Source organism: Myodes glareolus, chromosome 3 (genome assembly GCF_982192425.1).
Source record: "Myodes glareolus chromosome 3, mMyoGla1.1, whole genome shotgun sequence".
Lineage (NCBI taxonomy): Eukaryota > Metazoa > Chordata > Mammalia > Rodentia > Cricetidae > Myodes > Myodes glareolus.
In genome coordinates this window covers 50,168,045-50,187,315 of record NC_142028.1, presented here as the reverse complement: position 1 = coordinate 50,187,315, position 19,271 = coordinate 50,168,045, and the positions used below count along the sequence as shown (strand labels likewise).

The 19,271-nt window shown below is 42.8% G+C and overlaps 1 long non-coding RNA gene across 1 annotated transcript; it reads right to left on the bottom strand.

Annotated features, from left to right (window-relative positions):
• Positions 1 to 6,944: 6,944 nt before the first annotated feature.
• On the bottom strand, positions 6,945 to 9,108 carry LOC125403167 (uncharacterized). The gene is made up of 2 exons (XR_007232853.3): positions 7,227 to 9,108; positions 6,945 to 7,093 (listed from the first exon to the last, which is right to left on the bottom strand). It is a non-coding gene; the product is annotated as an uncharacterized LOC125403167 (long non-coding RNA).
• Positions 9,109 to 19,271: the final 10,163 nt, after the last annotated feature.

Below are 19,271 nucleotides of genomic sequence, written 5' to 3'. Positions count from 1 at the left end.
CCTCCAGCCTGTCTAGGGTGAGGTGACGGTGGCTCCTTCATCCTTATTTACCGAAAAAGGCATCTTGGACTTAACCTGTTGATCTTGTAGTCCTGTAGGACTCCAATCCATGTAAGAAGACTGATGGTTTAATTTTTTTTAATTTGAATTCATTTTAGGTTCACTGAAAAGTTGTGAAAATATCACAGAGAAATTCTTTTATTCTCCTATGATAGTTCCTTACTTAATATGGATCAGTTATCATGACCAACAAATGAGCAACGACTAGGGCAACCCCACGGACTAAAGGGTTTCCTTTTCAGAGATCACAAACCTTTCCTCTAATGTCCCTTCTCCATCTCCCATCTAAAGTCCTCCATTGCATTTCATTGCTGTTTCTCTTTGCTTTCCTCCAATTTGAGTTCTTAAGTCTTTTCTTGTTTTCCATGACCTTAACATGCTTGTAAACGTATGTAAACGTGCATGTGCACGGCTCTCTCTCTCCCCCTTCCCCTGTGTTTATATACCAATTGGTTTAATTAGGGTTGCTTACAGGAGCACAGGCAACTCAACAGTGGCTACACTACTGGAGAAAAATCTAGCTTCTTCTCTCCCTCCTCCCTCTCTTCAGTATCCACTAAGTGCCTGCAGATCCTCAGGGAGGGGCAGACCTCCAGAACCTCTCCTCTGCTCCCGTGAGTCCCAAGTCAGGCCAAAGCACCAGCAAAACCTTGGGTGTCTATTTCGCTCATTCTCCTCTCTTGGCTGGAGCATCTCTGTTTCTCACCTTTAAATCTTGCTCTGTTGGATCCTCACAGTGCTCTCAGGCTTCTGTGCCAGTTCTTAAGCCATAGTTACAACTTCAACCCCACCCTTGCATGTTCTGCTCTGTGTTGCCAAGGCTGGGATGCTGCAGACCTCATTTCTGCTCCTGCTGCCTGCTTCCCGTGAGACTCTGCCAGGATGGAGTACTAGAGTGTCTGGCAGGTGGCTTACTCCTGAGGATCAGCCTAGCATGTTGCTTCAGCAGGTGGTGATGGGGAAGATGCTTCCAGAAGCAGCCCTGGTATCAGCCTAGAGTTTGCCCCCAACTTTAGCAGAATTGACCGTGTTCCAACTGCTCAGAGACTGGCTAAGATTGTCTCCTTAGAACCCCAATGAGAATCCTTCCGCTAGGTTCAGATTTCACGGTACATCACAGTCACGCCTCTTCCTCAGAGGTGTGAGCCCAGCTCTGAATAGAAATTTCTCCAAGCTTCCAAGTTCTAATCATTTCAAATTCTTTCTTTGATTCTTGCAGCCTGGGGTTGGGGTGGGGCAGTGGAAGCTGCTGCCCTCCAATGATGACTACATAATGCATGATATCCTCTTGTTGCTCTGTATAACATCAACAGTCTTAGCCCTAGAAGACACTGTTAGTTGATTCTATGTTTAATAGCAATACCAGACACCGGAAGTGATCATCCAAACAGTGGAAAGTCAAACTTTGTCGCTTGGAGGAAGCCCTAGATGTCCTAGCCTGAGCTAGAGCTGAGAATGGCCAAGCAGGAGCCCATATCACAGTAGCCGTCCCGGATGGTAGCAGAGGATGAGAGCGAGGAGGAGACTTGTCAATCATATGTCTCTAGAAGAGCATCCAGGGGAGCCTGAAACAGGACAAGGATTAAGGCTGTGTGAGCATGAGGAGACAGCACAGTCTTTTCTGCAGACTCCACCACTTCCAACATTACTGCCAGGCACCTTGTTTTGTAGCTCTGCACCAGGTCCTCTAGTCCAGGACCTGACATGTGATCTACAGAGCTTCAGGAAGAAGCTCTTGGAGCTTCTTGGAGCTCATGGAGAAGAAGTAAATGGAGCACTGGATAAAAATCTCAGGAATGAGTCACACCCAGAGAACATACAGAAAAGGGGTTTGGATTGATTTCATGATAGGGTTCTTTGAAGGGGGAATAGCGGTGTCTAGCATCTATGGAAGAAGACCCTGGGTCATGCTGGCCTGAGCAGTGACAGCATCCAGTCCCTCTTCACAGATGAGAAGACTGACAACCCATTGGGAACTAGAATCTTAGCCTTTTAAAATAATGGAGGGATTGAGTTTTCCAGGAAGCAGGATGGGTGACAAACATCCAGGACTGACAGGTCCTCACCCTAAGTCCCTTCCCACACCAAATAAAGGTGCTAATAGCACCTACAGCCTACACAGTCTTTCTTTCCTGGTTTACTCAAGGGCAGATCTGGCCCAGCAGGCTCCTACGGTCTCCTGTCACATTGCTTCTTCTGCTGATGCTGATCCCAAGGGGGAGTGACCCCGCCCAGGCCTCCACCCCTCTTTGTGTCCCTCCAGGTTCTTTCTGCTTGTCTGCCCCCAGGCCTTGATGGCCCTGGCTTCTAAAGAAGGTGGAGCACTGTCTGGGTTGTCCAGCCTACTTTGTCTCTGACCCAGCCGAGCTGGGCTAAACAGTATGGATGGAGCCCAGGCAAGGCTATCTTGCATCCCTAGTACTCCCTGACTAGTAACCGTCAATTCCTGTCTAGCTATGGTGTATCAGCACATGGAGTGTGAACTCTAATGCCCCCGGTGAGTATGTGGTTTACCCTGACTGTACCTTGTGATCTAGAGTCTAGTGACCCACTCTGGAAGGCTGGCATCTGGTGCTGTTGCTCCCCACAACCTAGTCAGCCTTTCTCTAGCCTCTGGCTCAGGCCTAGGAATGGCTCCAGTGGCTAGGGAAGGTTCATGTTGCCATGCCCTTGCCCTCCCTATCCCTGTGGACAGCACGCAGAACACACGATTCAAAATATGGCTCCTGGAACAAAGGCAACTATTGGAGCCTTACCTGTCTCACTTGGGTCCTGTGGCCTGGAGCCTTTGCTTAGCCGGTCGGGATTTATTACTTCTGTTTGTGCTGCCATTGCCATGGATCTGACTGTCACTATCCCCAGGCAGGCCCTCTCTGGACTCAGCAAGGATAAACATAGGACCAAGCACATTGAGAGCTGTCTCCTGCACCTCATCCTCCCATCTCCAGTCCCTATGTTGTGTCTCCAGGCTCAGGTCTAATGGGTAGTGGAGCCTGTCCCTGCTTCAGTGACTGGAAAATCAATACACCAGACAGATAGAAGTGAAATAAGATTACACCAGAGACAAAATAGTCCAAATCCAAATCCGGACATGGTGATTAACTTGCATTGCCAGGATTGGGTTTAGAATTAGACCAGGGAGACACATGCCAGGTATGTCTATGACAGAAGTTCTAGAGTTAATTAACTGAGCCAGGGAAGACAGGCCCTGATTGTTGGCAGTGCCATGCCCCAGACTTGGGGTAAAGAGGAAAAGGAGAAGAGGCAAGAAGGCATCTCCTCTCTGCTTCCATCCACTAAGAAGCAAAGAACGGTTGCTACCATATGCTGCCACTACCAGGATTCTCTGCCCAAATGCGTAGGGCCAAGAAACCATCCACGGAACCCTCTGAAACTGTGAGCCCAATGATTTTTGCTCCCTTGTGTTATTTTGTCAGGTCTTTTGACAGTGATGAGAACTCTGTCTTCCATACCAGCTGTGACTTCTACCTCCTGACTTACCCCTGAATGATGTGGAAGTTGGTACCAGCAAGAGTCCCAGGAAGCAGATCCTCCAAGGTAGATTTGGGGATCTGTTCCACAGGCCCCCTAGGTTTAAGTGTGGCATGGAGTTCTTGTTGGAGAAATGCAGTGCCAGGAATCCATGGCGTGCAGCGGTGATTCTGCAGCACCCTGGAATCCTTATGGAATGTGATCCCAAGGCTCTGGCCTTTCAGTTCCAGTCCCTAGAGATACAGAGAACTCTCTTGGAAAATGCAAAGAGGTGGCCCGACTGTAGCTGCAGCTGGGAATGGTGTTGGTGTGTGTGTGTGTGTGTGTGTGTGTGTGTGCATGTGTCTGTGTATAGGGGATGAAAACTCATGTTTATCACCATCATGTATATTTGTTTGGAGAAAAGAGAGGGAATAGGAATACCTTTCATGAGGCTCAGAAGCCTTCCCCAGCCCCAGAATCAACAGGAAAGCCAGGCAGGACATTTGACTCAGTGCAAACATGGCTGCTAGATTTGGGAGGCTGCATTCCCTATATAAACCCACCTGTAGGCCTTCTAGGGTGGTTAGGCCAGTGGCTCAGAGGAAGAAGTCCAGTGTCTGGTCACCCTGGAAGTGGGGAATACCCAGGACACTTGAGCATTGTCTCTGGGACAGAATCTGACCTGAAAGCCAAGAGGACCTCAGGCGTATGGGAAGAAGCCAGTTCCCCAAGGCGCTCTTGAGATCCAGGGCACAGCTTGTCAGCCCAGTGCCTCGGAAACTCCATGGGACCCAGAGTGGGAGGTGGGAGAGGTTCCAGTGACGTTCAGGTGCAGTGGGGACTGAGGCAACTCACACTCTGTGTGGTCCACTGAGGGGTTGCAATCTTTGGGGATCGAAGGGAATTGCAGCCCTGGCTGAGGAACACTTTTCAACTGTAGGGAAGGGAGAGAAGGGTAGTTTTGGTGTCGCTCTTCACCCAGAAGTGCCAACAAAGCCACCAGGTACCGTCAATAGACTCAACTCAGTCAATAGGATCAACTTGGTAATGGGTTCTCTGGAGGTAGGGGCTGCTAACAGCGGAACTCACACACAGATGTACTTTGTTTGTTCGATTCACTCAAGCTACATTCAAACCTGCTGGACAACTTTGCTTTCTTCTTTGTGCTTCCTTGAGATTCTATTTTTGTTTTTCAAGACAGGGTTTCTTTGTGTAACAGTTCTGGCTGTTCTGGGACTCATTCTGTAGACCAGGCTGGTCTCGAACTCACAGAGACCTCTGCTTTCTGAGTACTGGGCTTAAAGGTGGGCACCACCACCTCCTGGTGAGATTGTGTTTTAATTACACCATTCTCCCACTCCTTTTCCCTTCCCACACCCTCCCCCACACTCCTTCCTGCTCTCCTTCAAATTTATGGCCCCCTTTTCCATCAATTGTCACTGCATGCATGTATGTATTTGTATATACATATATATTGCTAAATCTTTAAAAACGTTTTAGCTAATTCATTTTATTTGCTTGTGGAGGAGAGCTTCCCTTTTTTAGATTAGAATTTGAATTTGGAAACTTGAACCAAAGGAGAGGTTAAGGATGCCTGGGGGCTGGTCTCCTGTTTCCCCTTACAGTACCGTCTAAGTGACACCTTTTTTAGGGTAGTCAAATGAATGAAGGTGATATTTGAAGGGGCTACTGTGACTGTCACCTCTTCCTAGGCAGTTTAGGGTTTATCACTGGCAGGCACGGCCAAGCCTGCACTGAAATAGCTTGTCCTCCTTGTTGTTTTAAACAGACGGTATCCAGGCGCTTTGAATATTTTGCTGTGGGGGTTTCTGGCAGAACATATTTCAAGGGAGAGAAAGTGGATAACAAATGGTGGGAAGGAGCGGACGAATTGCCTGCGAAGCTTGTGTACGTTGTGTGTGGATATGAATTAGGGTATGTGGAGCCCTTGCGGTATTCCTGTTGACGTCCTTTGCTTATTATTCATGGTTTCATTATGGCCCCTCTTATTCACTTGCACACACAGCTAGAGGCAGGGGAGGAGGTGCCTGGTTCAGTCTTAAACAACAAATCCAAACATAAACTTCACCATGTATTTTAGAGTTATAGGTGTATGCATTACTTTGTCCCATCAAATCTTGCCTTTCCATTTTGGCCACATAAATGGTTGTCATAGTGATTTGCTTCCAGCCCCTATGGCTTTGATGTAGATCCAGGGCTCAGAGGGTACCCAGTGACCGTAAATTCAGCTCCCAACTGTCCCCTTTGGTCTCTGAAAGTAATCAGATATGAAACCTGCCAGAAAGCAGCTCCTGCGATTCTTGCCTGAGTGAAAATTACATTGCAATTAGGCTAACGCAGACCTTATGTTAGAGTTATGCAGAACGGGGGTGGTGGCGTTCATTCACTCTTGTGTGATGGGTTAGTTGAACATTTTCAAGCGTTGAGCTAGTGGAAGTCCTGGCTTCTGGGATCCAGTGGTAGATGTTTATTTCCTCCTAAGAATCTTTGTGTCTCTTGGATCTAGCCCAGATTCTTGAAGGAAGGAGTGTTTAAACATCTCTTCAAGATTTCACACCCTCTCCAGTGATTTTGTGCTAATGTTATTTTGTAAACCTTTTGTGTATGTTAAACTTGAATATCATCTTTAAAGATAGTTCCTTAAAGGGACCTGGAGAAATGGCTCAGCTATTGAGAGAGATTGCTGCTCTTAACCCACATTGGGCACCTCACAACGGCCTCTAATTTCAGCTCTAGTGGATCTGACTTCCTCTCTTGGCCTCTACGGGCAGGCACCTGTACTCATATGTTGATATGCACGCCTGCCTCCTCCACATATTTTTAAAAAGGAATAAAAAGGCGTTACCTTACAGCCTTTTCTCCTTAAATGGAATGGATTGATCATAATATGGAAGCAAAGACTTCAGCATCTTGGTGTTGAAGGGTCTCTCTCAGCTACTAGAGACCATATAAGACTGTAAAATGTAATTACTAGGGGAGGAAGGATGTAAGTCCACGATTTGTTCCCCATCCATTGATGTGTTCACCTAGGACAGGGCATTTTCCTATAGTCTTTCCTGGGGGAAAGTCTAACATCTATCAGAGTAAGATAGGCAACTGTCGTCCAAGACACAAGACATGAAAAGGAAAAGGCCCAGGGTGATTTGAGGCAGCAAGTCATTGAGATGCTTTGGCTGCAAGGGAAAGGAAATACTCAAATGTGGCTTCTTTAGTTTGCATTTATTTTTCTAACATGAAGTTGAGAGGCAGAGGATTGCAGGGCAGGCTTAGCAGGTCCCTTGCATAGTGAGCTTACCCTCTCCCTCCTGGTCTAGACACCACGGCTTCAGTATCGCGTTCATGTCTGTGCAGTCGAATTTCTTTTGCTATGACAAAATTCCTGAGAAAAATCAGCTTTTAGGGGACAAGCTTTATTTGGGTTCATGGCTTCTGATATCTCTGTCCATGGTCATTAACTTTGCTGCTTCTGAGCTCACAGAGAGGCAGAATATTGTAGTGGGAAGCAGGTTGTGGAGCCAGACCGTTCATTTCATGGTAACTAAAAATGAGAGAGACGGCGTGGGAGAGGAAAGGGATGAAGGAGGGAGGGGATAATAGGGGAGGAGCAAGGTACCCACCTCAGAGGCTAGGCCCCAGGGACCTACCTGCTTCAACTAGGCGCCACCACTTACCTTCCAACAGTGATGAACCTATCAATGGATTAAGTCATCAACAAGATTAGAGTCTCATGGTCCAATCACTTCTAAAAACTGCTGAGGTGTGAGCACCAAGTCTTCTATAGGTGAGCTTGTGGGGAGGAGGGGAAGCTTTTCAGATCTTAATAGTAATGACACTCTAAGTCTGCAGAGTCCAAAACATGAAGCAAGAGAAGATGAACCTGTTCTTGTTCATTCATCTTCTTTCTTTCTTTCTTTCTTTCTTTCTTTCTTTCTTTCTTTCTTTCTTTCTTTCTTTCTTTCCTTCCTTCCTTCCTTCCTTCCTTCCTTCCTTCCTTCCTTCCTTCCTTTCTTTCTTTCTTTCTTTCTTTCTTTCTTTCTTTCTTTCTTTCTTTCTTTCTTTCTGTGTGTGTATTTAACCCCAGATATCTCTAACCCCTGTATGTGTCTACTAATGTTTTATTGTAGGATTGTATCCTACCTAGGCATAAAGGAAATAGGAAAAATGAGTATCTGTTGACAGGTGATGCTGCCTCTAGGGTAGAACGAAGAGTGAGCGATGGCTATGCTGGTAACCAACAGTGTTGGCTATAGGTAGAATCTTGGAACTGAAAAGATTCACAGCCACTGTTTCTTCTCTGGTCTGACTCACAAGGGAAGTGGTACTGATGAGGCTCGATGATCTGTCGACATCATTTGGGGTGAGGCCCGAACTCTGTGTCTCATTTTCTGATCCATGCTCTGAATGGCAGCAGAGCATGACAAAGACTTGGCGTGCATCTTCCAGCTGCCATGGCCAGGGCTTTGTCTGGCATTTATTAGCTCTCCCAGTGCTTGCCTTCCACGCTGGGGAGCCTGCTGGCTTCTCAGAGCAGAGAGTGCATATGCCGGGCCTTCCCAATTCTGCTTGAAAAGTAGCCAATCATTTCTTTCTAATTAAGAATCAAACACCATTTCAGATGGTCCCCTTCCGAAGATGTCATGGGAGATGTTCCTCATACCTGTCATGGGTGCTGATCATGTTGTCAGTTTTGGCAACTCCTTCCTGGGATGAATAATAAAATTATCATAATCTTGCACCAGAGGGAGGGTGAGCAATTTGTAGACTCCATTAAGAATTGAGCAAGGGATTGTCCCCTAATGAGATGGACGCGTCAGGAAGCCTGTTCATCATGCTGGTCTGTCACCAATACACAAAGGGGCCCTGAAGGGAGGGCCTCCCACCAGTCTGGCAGACAGGCGTGGTTGTCTTGGATGCATATTTGCATATTGTCATTGATCATCTACTGGTGAGCAGGTGACAGGCAGAAGAGCAGAACTGGGGCAAGGTGCGTGCGTGCGTGTGTGTGTGTGTGTGTGTGTGTGTGTGTGTGTGTATGTCTGTATGTGCGCGCATGTGCTACCCTTGATTCATCCTCCACAGGCCGAGCAGCATTGCTCTCCACTTCCTCACGCGGCAGAAAGAGAAATGGAATCAATGGGCATATCATCTTCTTGGTGGAGAGTGACGGCTCCCTCATTGCGAAACACCAGCACATTGATGGAAGAGATGGTCCAACTTCAAAGGGATAAATGCTTCCTGCGATGACTCCTTGAAACGGCTTACAGTTCAGGAGCCCACTTTTGAATTGGAACTTTATTACCAGCCGCTTGACATGCCGCCACAGCCATCATAGTAGTGGCATATACACTGTAAAGGCTGGCTTACCGCGCATGCCCACGCTCATCTCTCCTCATCTGTCATGAACATTTCAAGCTTTGGAAAGGCTGAGCTGTTGCCGTCTTGAGGATGAGCTCTTCTTCTCTTAGGAAAGCCCTTTCCATCTCAGTCTGAAACTTGTAATCGTACTTGCGCTTTTTGGGAAAACCAGGGAGATGCTACCCTTCTCTCCATGGTGACAACAGTGTGCATCCCAGAATTCTGCCTGTTTTGAAACAATGGCTCCTTCTACTTTAGAATGGCCAGAAAGACACCAGTGTCCCTTAACTTCTTGGAAATTTGCTATATTTTAAGGTTTATTATAGTAATGATTTGCATACATATACTTGCACACGTGCCTGCAGAGACCAGGAAAGGGTGTTGGATCCCCTGGAACTGGAGTTACAGGGGTTGTGAGCCACCAGACATTGGTTCTAGCGATTGAACTGGGAACCTCTGGAAGAACAGTGTGCACTCTTAACCTCTGAGCCATCTCTCCAGCCTTCGCTATTATATTTTAAAGAATTAATTTCTTTCAGTGGGAAGTGTGATATGCTTTGCTCTCGGCGTCCTTTGTAGGGCAGGATATTGAGCCTCTGGTCTGTTGCATCAGGAGGGAATTGTGCCAGCCATGACTTTTTTTCTGAGTCATCAAGGTCTTCACTGATGTGGCCCCTGAGGGTCATCTTGGGAGTGCCCTTCGGTGTTTGTATTAATGCGGATGCTCTCATCGAGTGAGCGCTTCTGTAAGAGGGAGTGAATCTTTTGTTGGGCACCAGTGGCCTGCGAGTACTTCATAAGAATCAATCAATAGCTTTTGCTGATATTGGAATGTGGGCCCAGTAACTTCCTGGATCACTCCGCAGGGAAAGATGTGTTTATAGCCTGTGTTATTTATAGAAGATTCTAGGGGCTATTTTCTAGACCATCTTTGTTTGAATTTATGCTGGGAGTGACACTGACCCATCCAAGGTGGTGGCTGGGGGTTTGGAGGGTCCCCTGCCCTTGGACTTGAGTTGCTAATTGTTCAGTTTCTCTCATTTCACTGCTGGGGAGGAGCAGACTGGAGGTTTTCCTGAGCCTACCAGCCCTCTCTATTGCCTTGAGCCCATGCCCTGCTTCCTCTACATATTTCCAAAAACTTACAGGATGCTGCTGTCTTCCTGGTCATTTTACACTTGAAGGAACCTTTCTTTCAAATGAGGCAGAATTCTGGGAAGCACAACTCTTGTCAGCACTGAAATGAGAACAGAGTCATTTCACCATAAAGAGAAAGGCTCACTGGCTTGGGGCAAGGGAGGGCACAGCGGACATGTGACTCTGTGCACCAGGTATCACTTTCTTTGCCATATCTCCGTTTCTCACAATACATGAGCCCTCCTGTGGTTTTTTTCTTTTCATGGCTTTGGACCCCCTTATTCTATCCCTTCCTCTACTCCTCCTGCATTCATATTTGTGCAGAAATGGTGGCGTGTCTGCTGGGTCCTAGGTGCAGGGGAGATGCTGGGGCAGACACTAGTACTGACCCGATAGAATTAACATATTAAAAATAGCAATCTTTCAGTCTCCACACAGCAGGAAGGGGACCAAGCTAACACACTGCACTTTTACTGGCCGTGAGCACAGCGAGAGGTCTTTCCAGATTCTTTAACAAACATGACTCTCTGCCCTCTCCCTTCTGCGTCCCTTACCTTTCAGGTCACCCAGGAAACCCTCAACTCCTCTTCTTCGTTATTTATTCATTGGCGAGCTTTCTGGTTTGACCACATCATCTAGATATGACTCTGGTTTGGGGCCCTTGATTTTACCTATCCAAAGAGGCCATCAGAGTCCTCTCCTTGAGGAATTATAGTCACCCCTCCCCTTAGAGCAATGTGACTCCTATCTGCTGGGAAAATATGGTTTTATTTAAAGTGCAATTATTTCCTTAAAACACTGCCTCCCCCCCCCCCCCGGCTCCCAATATATGGGCCAGCGTGAGCGTGGCAGCTGTTTTGCACTGGCCTCTGAGAGAGTATCGACTAGCAAGTTGTCATGTGGTGATGTCGCATCTTCTTTACACAGCTCATGCCACACCATTTTGTTCCTTTATTTGCTTGTTTGTCGGAGACAGGGTCTCACTCTGAAGCTGAAGGCAGGCTGTAACTCACTACATAGCCTCAGACTGGCCCTAAATGCGGAGCAGCCTTCCCGCCTTAGCCTTACTTCTGCTGGGATTAGAGGCACGAGCCACCACACCCTTACTGCTTATTTCATTACTATTTTTTCCCTTCCCCCTTCTTTCTTCTCTCCTTCCTCCCCTCCTTACTTTTATCCTTTCCCAAATGGTAAAACCTTCTTCCTGTCAGTTACACATTTTGTGTAAAGAAATATCATTGTGTCTGTTCTGTTCCAGACACCATTCTAGCCACCATTTATGAATGGATACTCTAGATTTAGTCAAGGAAGGAACACTGTGGCAGCCAGACATGACTTGGTTACTTCCTCCTTTACCCTGAACTGTGAACTATGGGCTGCGTGGCTTTGAGATGGAGGTAAAATTATAGGTAAAAAAAATTATAGTTTTGTTGTATTTTGCTATGCTGTTTATTTATTCTTGGAATGTGTGTGTATGTACATGTTATATTCACGTGTGTTCATATATGTGTGTGTGTAGGTATGCCTGCCTTTGTGTGCCCATGTGAAGGACAAAGGTCATCTTGCAGTATCTTTCTCTATTGCTCCTCACATTTTTTTGGGGGGGGGCAGGGATGTCATTAAATAAGAAGTTCATCATTTTAGTTAGGCTATTGGACAGCAAACCCCTGGGATCTGCTGTCTCTACCCCTCCTCCCTCTAGTGTTGGGGTGATAGGGGTACACAAGCAACTCCTGGCTTTTGCTTGGGCCCCGGGATTCCAATTCAGGTCCTTATGCTTGTGCAGCAAGTGGCTACTCCACTGAGCCCCTTCCCCAGTCCTTACCAGCTTTTATTTTATTTTATTTTATTTTATTTTTTTAAAAGAAAACAAACAAGTTTTTTCATTTTACATACCAACCCCAATTCCCATTCCCTCTCCTCCTTCCATCCCCTCCACTTGCCCCCCCACCTCCCCCCCTCCCCGCTCCATTCACTCCTCAATAAGGCATATTGCTTTGGGGAAGTTAGGTTGATTCCCATTTTTTTTTTTTTTGAGAAACTGCCATACTGATTTCCAAAGTTTGCATTCCCACCAGCAACAGAGGAGTGTTCCTCTTACTCCACATCCTCTTCAGCATAAGCTATCATTGGTGTTTTTGATTCTTAGCCATTCTGAGTGGTAGAAGATGGTATTTCAGAGTTGTTTTGATTTGCATTTCCCTGATGGCCAAGGATGTTGATCATATCCTTAAATGTCTTTTGGCTATTTGAGATTCTTCTGTTGATAATTCTCTGTTTAGTCCTGTAACTCATTTTTTTTAATTGGGTTATTGGGTTAGTTGGAGTTTTGATGTCTAATTTCTTGAATCTTTATATATTTTTGAAATCAGTCCTCTGTCTGATTTGGGGTTGTCTTATTGACTGTGTCCTTTGCTTTACAGAAACTTCTCAGTTTTAGGAGGTCCCATTTATTTATTGTTGCTCTCAGTGTCTGTACTACTGGTGTTATATTTAGGAAGTGGTCTCCTGTGCCCATGCATTGAAGGCTACTTTCCACTTTCTTTTCTATCAGGTTCAGTGTGGTCAGGTTTATATTGAGGTCTTTAATCATTTGGTCTTGAGTTTTTTGTATGGGGATAGATATGGATGTATTTTAATTCTTCTTCATGTTGACAACCAGTTATACCATTTGTTGAGGATACTTTCCTTTTTTCATTGTACATTTTTAGCTCCTTTGTAAAAAATCGGGTATTCATAGGTATGTGGGTTAATATTCAGGTCTTATATTCAATTCCATTGGTCAATTTTTCTGTTTTTATGCCAATACCAAGCTCTTTTCATTACTGTAGCTCTATAATAGAGCTTGATGTCAGGGATGGTGATGTCTGGAAGTTCCTTTATTGTACAGGATTGTTTTTGGCTATCGTGGGTTTTTGTTTTTCAAAAACAAAAGTTCAGTATTATTCTTTCAAGGTCTGTGAGAAGTTGTGTTGGGATTTTGATGGGGATTGCTTTTGATAGGATTGCCATTTTTATTTTGTTGATCCTACCTATCCAAGAGCATGGGAGGTCTTTCCATTTTTTGGTGTCTTCTTCAATTTATTTCTTCAAAGGCTTTAAGTTCTTGTCAAACATGTCTTTAATTTCATTGGTTAGTGTTACCCCAAGATATTTTATGTCATTTGTGGCTATTGTGAAGGGTGCTGTTTCTCTGATTTCTTTCTCAGCTTCTTTATCATTTGTATATAGCATGGTTACTGAGTTTTTTGAGTTGATTTTGTATTCTGCTGCATTACTGAAGGTATTTATCAGCTGTAGAGGTTTCCTAGTAGAGTTTTTGGGGTCACTTATGTATACTATCATATCATTTGCAAATAACAAAAGTTTGATTTTTTTCCTTTCCAATTTGAATTTCCTTGATCTCCTTTTGTTGTCTTATTGCTCTAGCCAGAACTTCAAGAACTATGTTGAATAGACATGGATAGAATTGACTGCCTTGTCTTGTTCCTAATTTTATTGGGATTGCTTTGAGTTTCTTTTCATTTAAATTGATGCTGGCTGTCATCTTGCTGTATATTGCTTGCATTACATTTAGATATGTTCCTTGTATCCCTAATTTCTCCAAGATCTTTATCATGAAAGGGTTTTAGATTTTGTCAAATGCTTTTTCTGCATCTAATAAGATGATCATATGATTTTTTTCTTTCAGTTTATTTATATGATGGATTACATTGATAGATTTTCATATATTGAACCATCCTGCTTCTCTGGGATAAAGCTGACTTGATCATGGTGGATGATTTTTTTGATGTGTTCTTGGATTCAGTTTTTCAGTATTTTATTGAGTATGTTCATGAGTAAGATTGGTTTGTAATTCTCTTTCTTGGTGGAGTCTTTGTTTGGGTTTGGTATCAGGGTAACTGTAGTCTTATAAAAAGAGTTTGAAAATGTTCCTCTGTTTATATTATGTGGAACACTTTGAGGAGTATAGGTATTATCTCTTCTTTGAAGTTCTGGTAGAATTCTTCATTGAAACTATGTGGTCCTGGGCTTTTTTCAGTTGGGAGGCTTTTAATGATAACTTTTATTTCCTTGCAGGTTATAGGTCTATATAAATTGTCTACCTGGTCTTGATTTAATTTTGATATGTGATACTTATCCATAAAATTGTCCATTTCTTACATTTTCCAATTTTGCAGAGTATAGGTTTTTTATAGTATGACATAATGATTTTCTGATTTCCTCAGTGTCTGTTGTTATGTACCCCTTTTCATTTCTGATTTTGTTAATTTAGATGTTCTTTCTCTGCCTTTTGATTAGTTTGGATAAGGATTTGTCTATTTTGTTGATTTTCTCAAAGAACCAGCTCTTTCTTTCATTGATTCTTTGTATTGTTTTCTTTGTTTCTATTTTATTGATTTCAGCCCTCAACTTGATTATTTCCTGTCTTCTACTCCTCCTGGGTGAGTCTGCTTCTTTTTGTTCTAAAACTTTCAGGTGTGCTATTAAGTCACTGATGTGAACTTTCTCCACTTTCTTTATGTAGGCACTTGGTGCTGTGAACTTTCCTCTTAGCATTGTTTTCATAGTGTTCCGTAGGTTTGGGTATGTTGTACTTTCATTTTCAATGAATTCTAGGAAGTCTTTAATTTATCCCTTTATTTCTTCCTTGACCCAGGGGTGGTTCAATAGAGCACTGTTTAATTTCTATATGTTTGTGGGCTTTCTGAAATTAGTGTTGCTGTTGAATTCTAATTTTAAACCATGGTGATCTGATACGATTCAGGGGGTTACTCCATTTTTTTTGTATCTGTTGAGGTTTGTTTTGTTACTGAGTATGTGATCAATTTTAGAGAAGGTTCTTTGAGGTATATTTTTTTGTGTGTATTTGGGTGGAATGTTCTATAGATGTCTGATAATTCCATTTGAGTCATAATATCTCTTAGTTCTCCTATTTCTCTGCTAGGTTTCTGTCTAGTTGACCTGTCCATTGGGGAGAGTGGGGTCTTGAAGTCTCCTACTATTAGTGTGGGGTTTGATGTGCGATTTAAGCTCTAACAATGTTTCTTTTACACATGTGGGTGCTCTTGTATTTGGGGCATAGATATTCAGGATTGAGACTTAATCCTGATAAATTGTTCCTGGTATGAGTATAAAGTATCCTTCTCCATCTCTTTTGATTGATTTTAGTTTTAAGTCTATTTTGTTATATAATAGGTTAGCTCATCAAGAGGAAATCTCAATATTGAACATCTATGTTCTGAATACAAGGGTACCCTCATATGTAAAAGAAACATTTCTAAAGCTTAAACCACACATTAAAACCCACACACTAATAGTGGGAGACTTCAACACTCTGCTCTAACCACAGGTCTGTCAGACAAAAAAAATAACAGAGAAATAAGGGAACTTGATATGGGAGTCCCCTCTGTGTGCTGTGATTACCATCAATGAATAAAGAAACTATCTTGGCCTGTTGATAGGGCAGAATTTAGGTAGGCAGGAAAAACTAGACTGAATGTTGGGAGAAGGAAGGCAGAGGGGGAGAGACACCATGAAGCTGCTGCTAGAGTAAGACATTCCAAAACTTTGTCGGTAAGCCACTGCCATGTGGCAATACACAGATTAATGGAAATGGGTTAAATTAAGATGTAAGCATTAGCTAATAAGAAGCTAGAGCTAATGGGCCAAACAGTGATTTAATTAATACAGTTCCTGTGTGATTATTTGGGATCTAAGCTAGCCAGGCAGCCAGGATGAACAAGCAGGCCCTCCTTTTACAGTTGGCACTCACATGGCCAGCTAAGTCCACTTAAAACCTAATAGAGTTTAAAAAGAAATTCTAGACGCAAACATACAGAGTTTAACACAGCTTCTTGCTGTTTGTTGGTGGCATGCCACAGCTCCTTTAAGAGAGATTTTCCTGGTTCAGCCATAGCAGAAAAAAAGCCGTGGGGGTTTAAAAACATGGCTTCCTGGGCTGTGCTGCCAGCATAAACTCCAGCTATGGAGCATTTGAATGCCGTTTGTGGGCACAGGTGTTTGAGTACCCACTCGGGGGGTTGGGAGGAAAGTAGCTGAGACCATGGCCAGAGCTCAGCGCTCCCAGCCTGGGCAGACAGTGGGATCAGGATTGCTAGGAGTGCAAACGTTGGAGAGCATGGCAGATTCTTGCTGCCATATGCAGAGATATTTTAGCTTTTACCCAGAAAAAAAGGTTTATATGCTGCATGGTGCTACCCCAAGTTTAGTGGTGAGGATGGCTCCCACCCAGCAGTTCTAGAGGTGAGGTGAACTACCTCCACCTTATTTAAAGCCTGAGAGAGGCAGAGCCAGAACCCAGGGCCCCTGTGACCAAGCTACTTCAAAAGGATGATGGGCATTGAAGAGGCTCTTTATGGAGTTGGTTAGTCATTTGGGCAAGAAACTGTTTTTGCCTGGACTGCTTCACTGGTCTTGTAAGACCCACAGAGAAATGAATGCTGAACTTGCCTAAAGGTGAGATGATCCTTCAGGGTTCCTGCTTTTTGAAAGAGTCTGAGAGATATTCTGTAGGATACAGAAGAAAGTGACTGAACTGTCTTTGAAATTTTCTGCTTCATGGATACTATGAGTCTGTAGGCTGAAGATAGATGCCCCACAACACAGAAGAACTTTGGATAACTGTCCAGGCAGCAAGATGTCTCTGTCAATTCTAGAGTTTTTGAAGTTGTTTGCAATGTACTTCCTGTTTATTTAAGTAATATTATATCCTTCTGGAGTCTTTGATGAAGTGGAAGAATAGATGTAGTTTTCCGTAGTTAGGATAAAAGATAAAGTAGATATAAATATTGTAACTGTAATTCTTGCTTGGTACCTGTTTTGTTATATGTAATTTTACTATATGAAAGTTAAAGCCTTCTTTTTCTTTTGTTCTTTTTTTTTCATTTCATTAAGTCCCAAAGAAAAAGCCTTCTTTTTTATTTAAACAGATAAAGGAAGGTGATATGGGAGTCCCCTCTGTGTGCTGTGATTACCATTAATGAATAAAGAAACCGTCTTGGCCTGTTGATAGGGCAGAACTTAGGTAAGTGGGGAAAACTGGACTGGATACTGGGAGAAGGAAGGTAGAGAGGGAGAGATGCCATGGAGCCATCAGAGTAAGACATGCCAAAACTTTGCCAGTAAGCCACTGCCACATGGTGATACACAGATTAATGGAGAAGGGTTAAATTAAGATGTAAGAGTTAGTCAATAAGAAGCTAGAGCTAATGGGCCAAGCAGTGATTTAATTAATACAGTTCTTATGTGATTATTTCCCGTCTAAGCTAGCCAGGTGGCCGGGATGAATAAGCAGGCCTTCCTTCTACAGGAACTAACAGATGTTATAACTCAAATGAACTTAACAGACATCTATAGGACATTCCATCCAAACATAAAAGAATATACCTTCTTCTCATCACCTCATGGAAAAGCTTCTTTAAAACTGATCACATGCTCAGTAACAAAACAAACCTCAACAGATTACAAAAAAAATTAGAATAACCCCATGTATCTTATTGAATCACCATGGTTTAAAATTAGAATTCAACAGCAACACTAATTCTAGAAGGTCCACAAACACATGGAAACTAAACAATGCTCACCTGAAGCATCAATGGGTCAAGGAAGAAATAAAGGGAGAAATTAAAGACTTCCTAAAATTCAATGAAAATGACCACACAACATACTCAAATTTATGGGACACAATGAAAGCAGTGTTAAGAGGAAAGTTCATAACACTAAAAGCCTACATACTAGAGAATTAACAGAACATTTGAAAACTTTAGAACAAAAAGAAGAAAATTCACCCAAGAGAACTAGACAGCAGGAAATAATCAAATTGAGAGCTGAAATCAACAAAAGAGAAACAAAGAAAACAATACAAAGAATCAATGAGACAGAGAGTTGGTTCTTCAAGAAAATCAACAAAATAGACAAACCTTTATCCAAACTAACCAAAAGGTAGAGAGATAATATCCAAATTAACAAAATCAGAAATGAAAAAGGGGACATAACAACAGACATGAAGAAAATACAGAGAATCATCAAGTCATATTTCAAAAGCTTGTATTCTACATAATTGGAAAACTTAAAGGAAATTGACAACTTTCTGGATAAATATAACTTACCAAAATTAAATTAAGTCCAGATAAGCAAATTAAATAGACCTATTACTGCTGAAGAAATAGAAATAGTCATCAAAAGTCTCCCAACCAAAAAAAGCCCAGCACCAGATGGTTTCAGCTCAGAATTCTACAAGATTTTCAAAGAAGAACTAATACCAATACTTCACAAATTATTCCACACAATAGAAACAGAAGGAACATTGCCAAACTCTTTTTATGAGGCTATAATTACCCTGATACCCAAATCACAGAAAAACATTACTAAGAAAGAAAATTGCAGCCCAATCTCACTTATAAACATTGATGCAAAAATACTAAATAAAATACTGGCAAATCAAATCCAGGAACCTATCAAAACCATCATTCACCATGATCAAGTCGACTTCATCCCAGAGGTGCAGGGATGGTTCAACATATGAAAATCTGTCAATGTAATCCACCATATAAACAAAAAATAAAAATTACATGATTATCCCATTAGATGACAAAAAAGCTTTTGACAAAATACAACATCCCTTCATGGTAAAGGTCTTGGAGAAAGCAGGGATACAAGGAACATACCTAAACATAATAAAAGAAATATACAGCAAGCCAACAGCCAACATCAAACTAAATGAAGAGAAACTCCCAGAAATCCCACTGAAATCAGGAACAAGACAAGATTGTCCACTCTCTCCCTATCTATTCAATATAGTTCTTGAGTTCTAGCTAGAGCAATAAGACACCAAAAGGAGATCAAGGGGATACAAATCAGAAAAGAAGAAGTCAAACTCTTATCATTTGCTGAGGATATGATAGTTTATATAAACTGTCAACCCAAAAAATTCTACCAAGGAACTTCTACAACTCATTAACACTTTCAGTAATGGAGCAAGATACAATATTAACTTAAAAAAATCAGTAGACCTACAGATGATAAATGGCTGAGAAATCAAATAAACATCACCCTTCACAATAGCCACAAATAGCATAAAATATCTTGGAGTAACTCTAACCAAACAAGTGGAAGACCTGTATGACAAGAACTTTAAATCTTTGAGGAAACAAATTGAAGAAGACACTGGAAAGTGGAAAGATCTCCCATTCTCTTGGGTA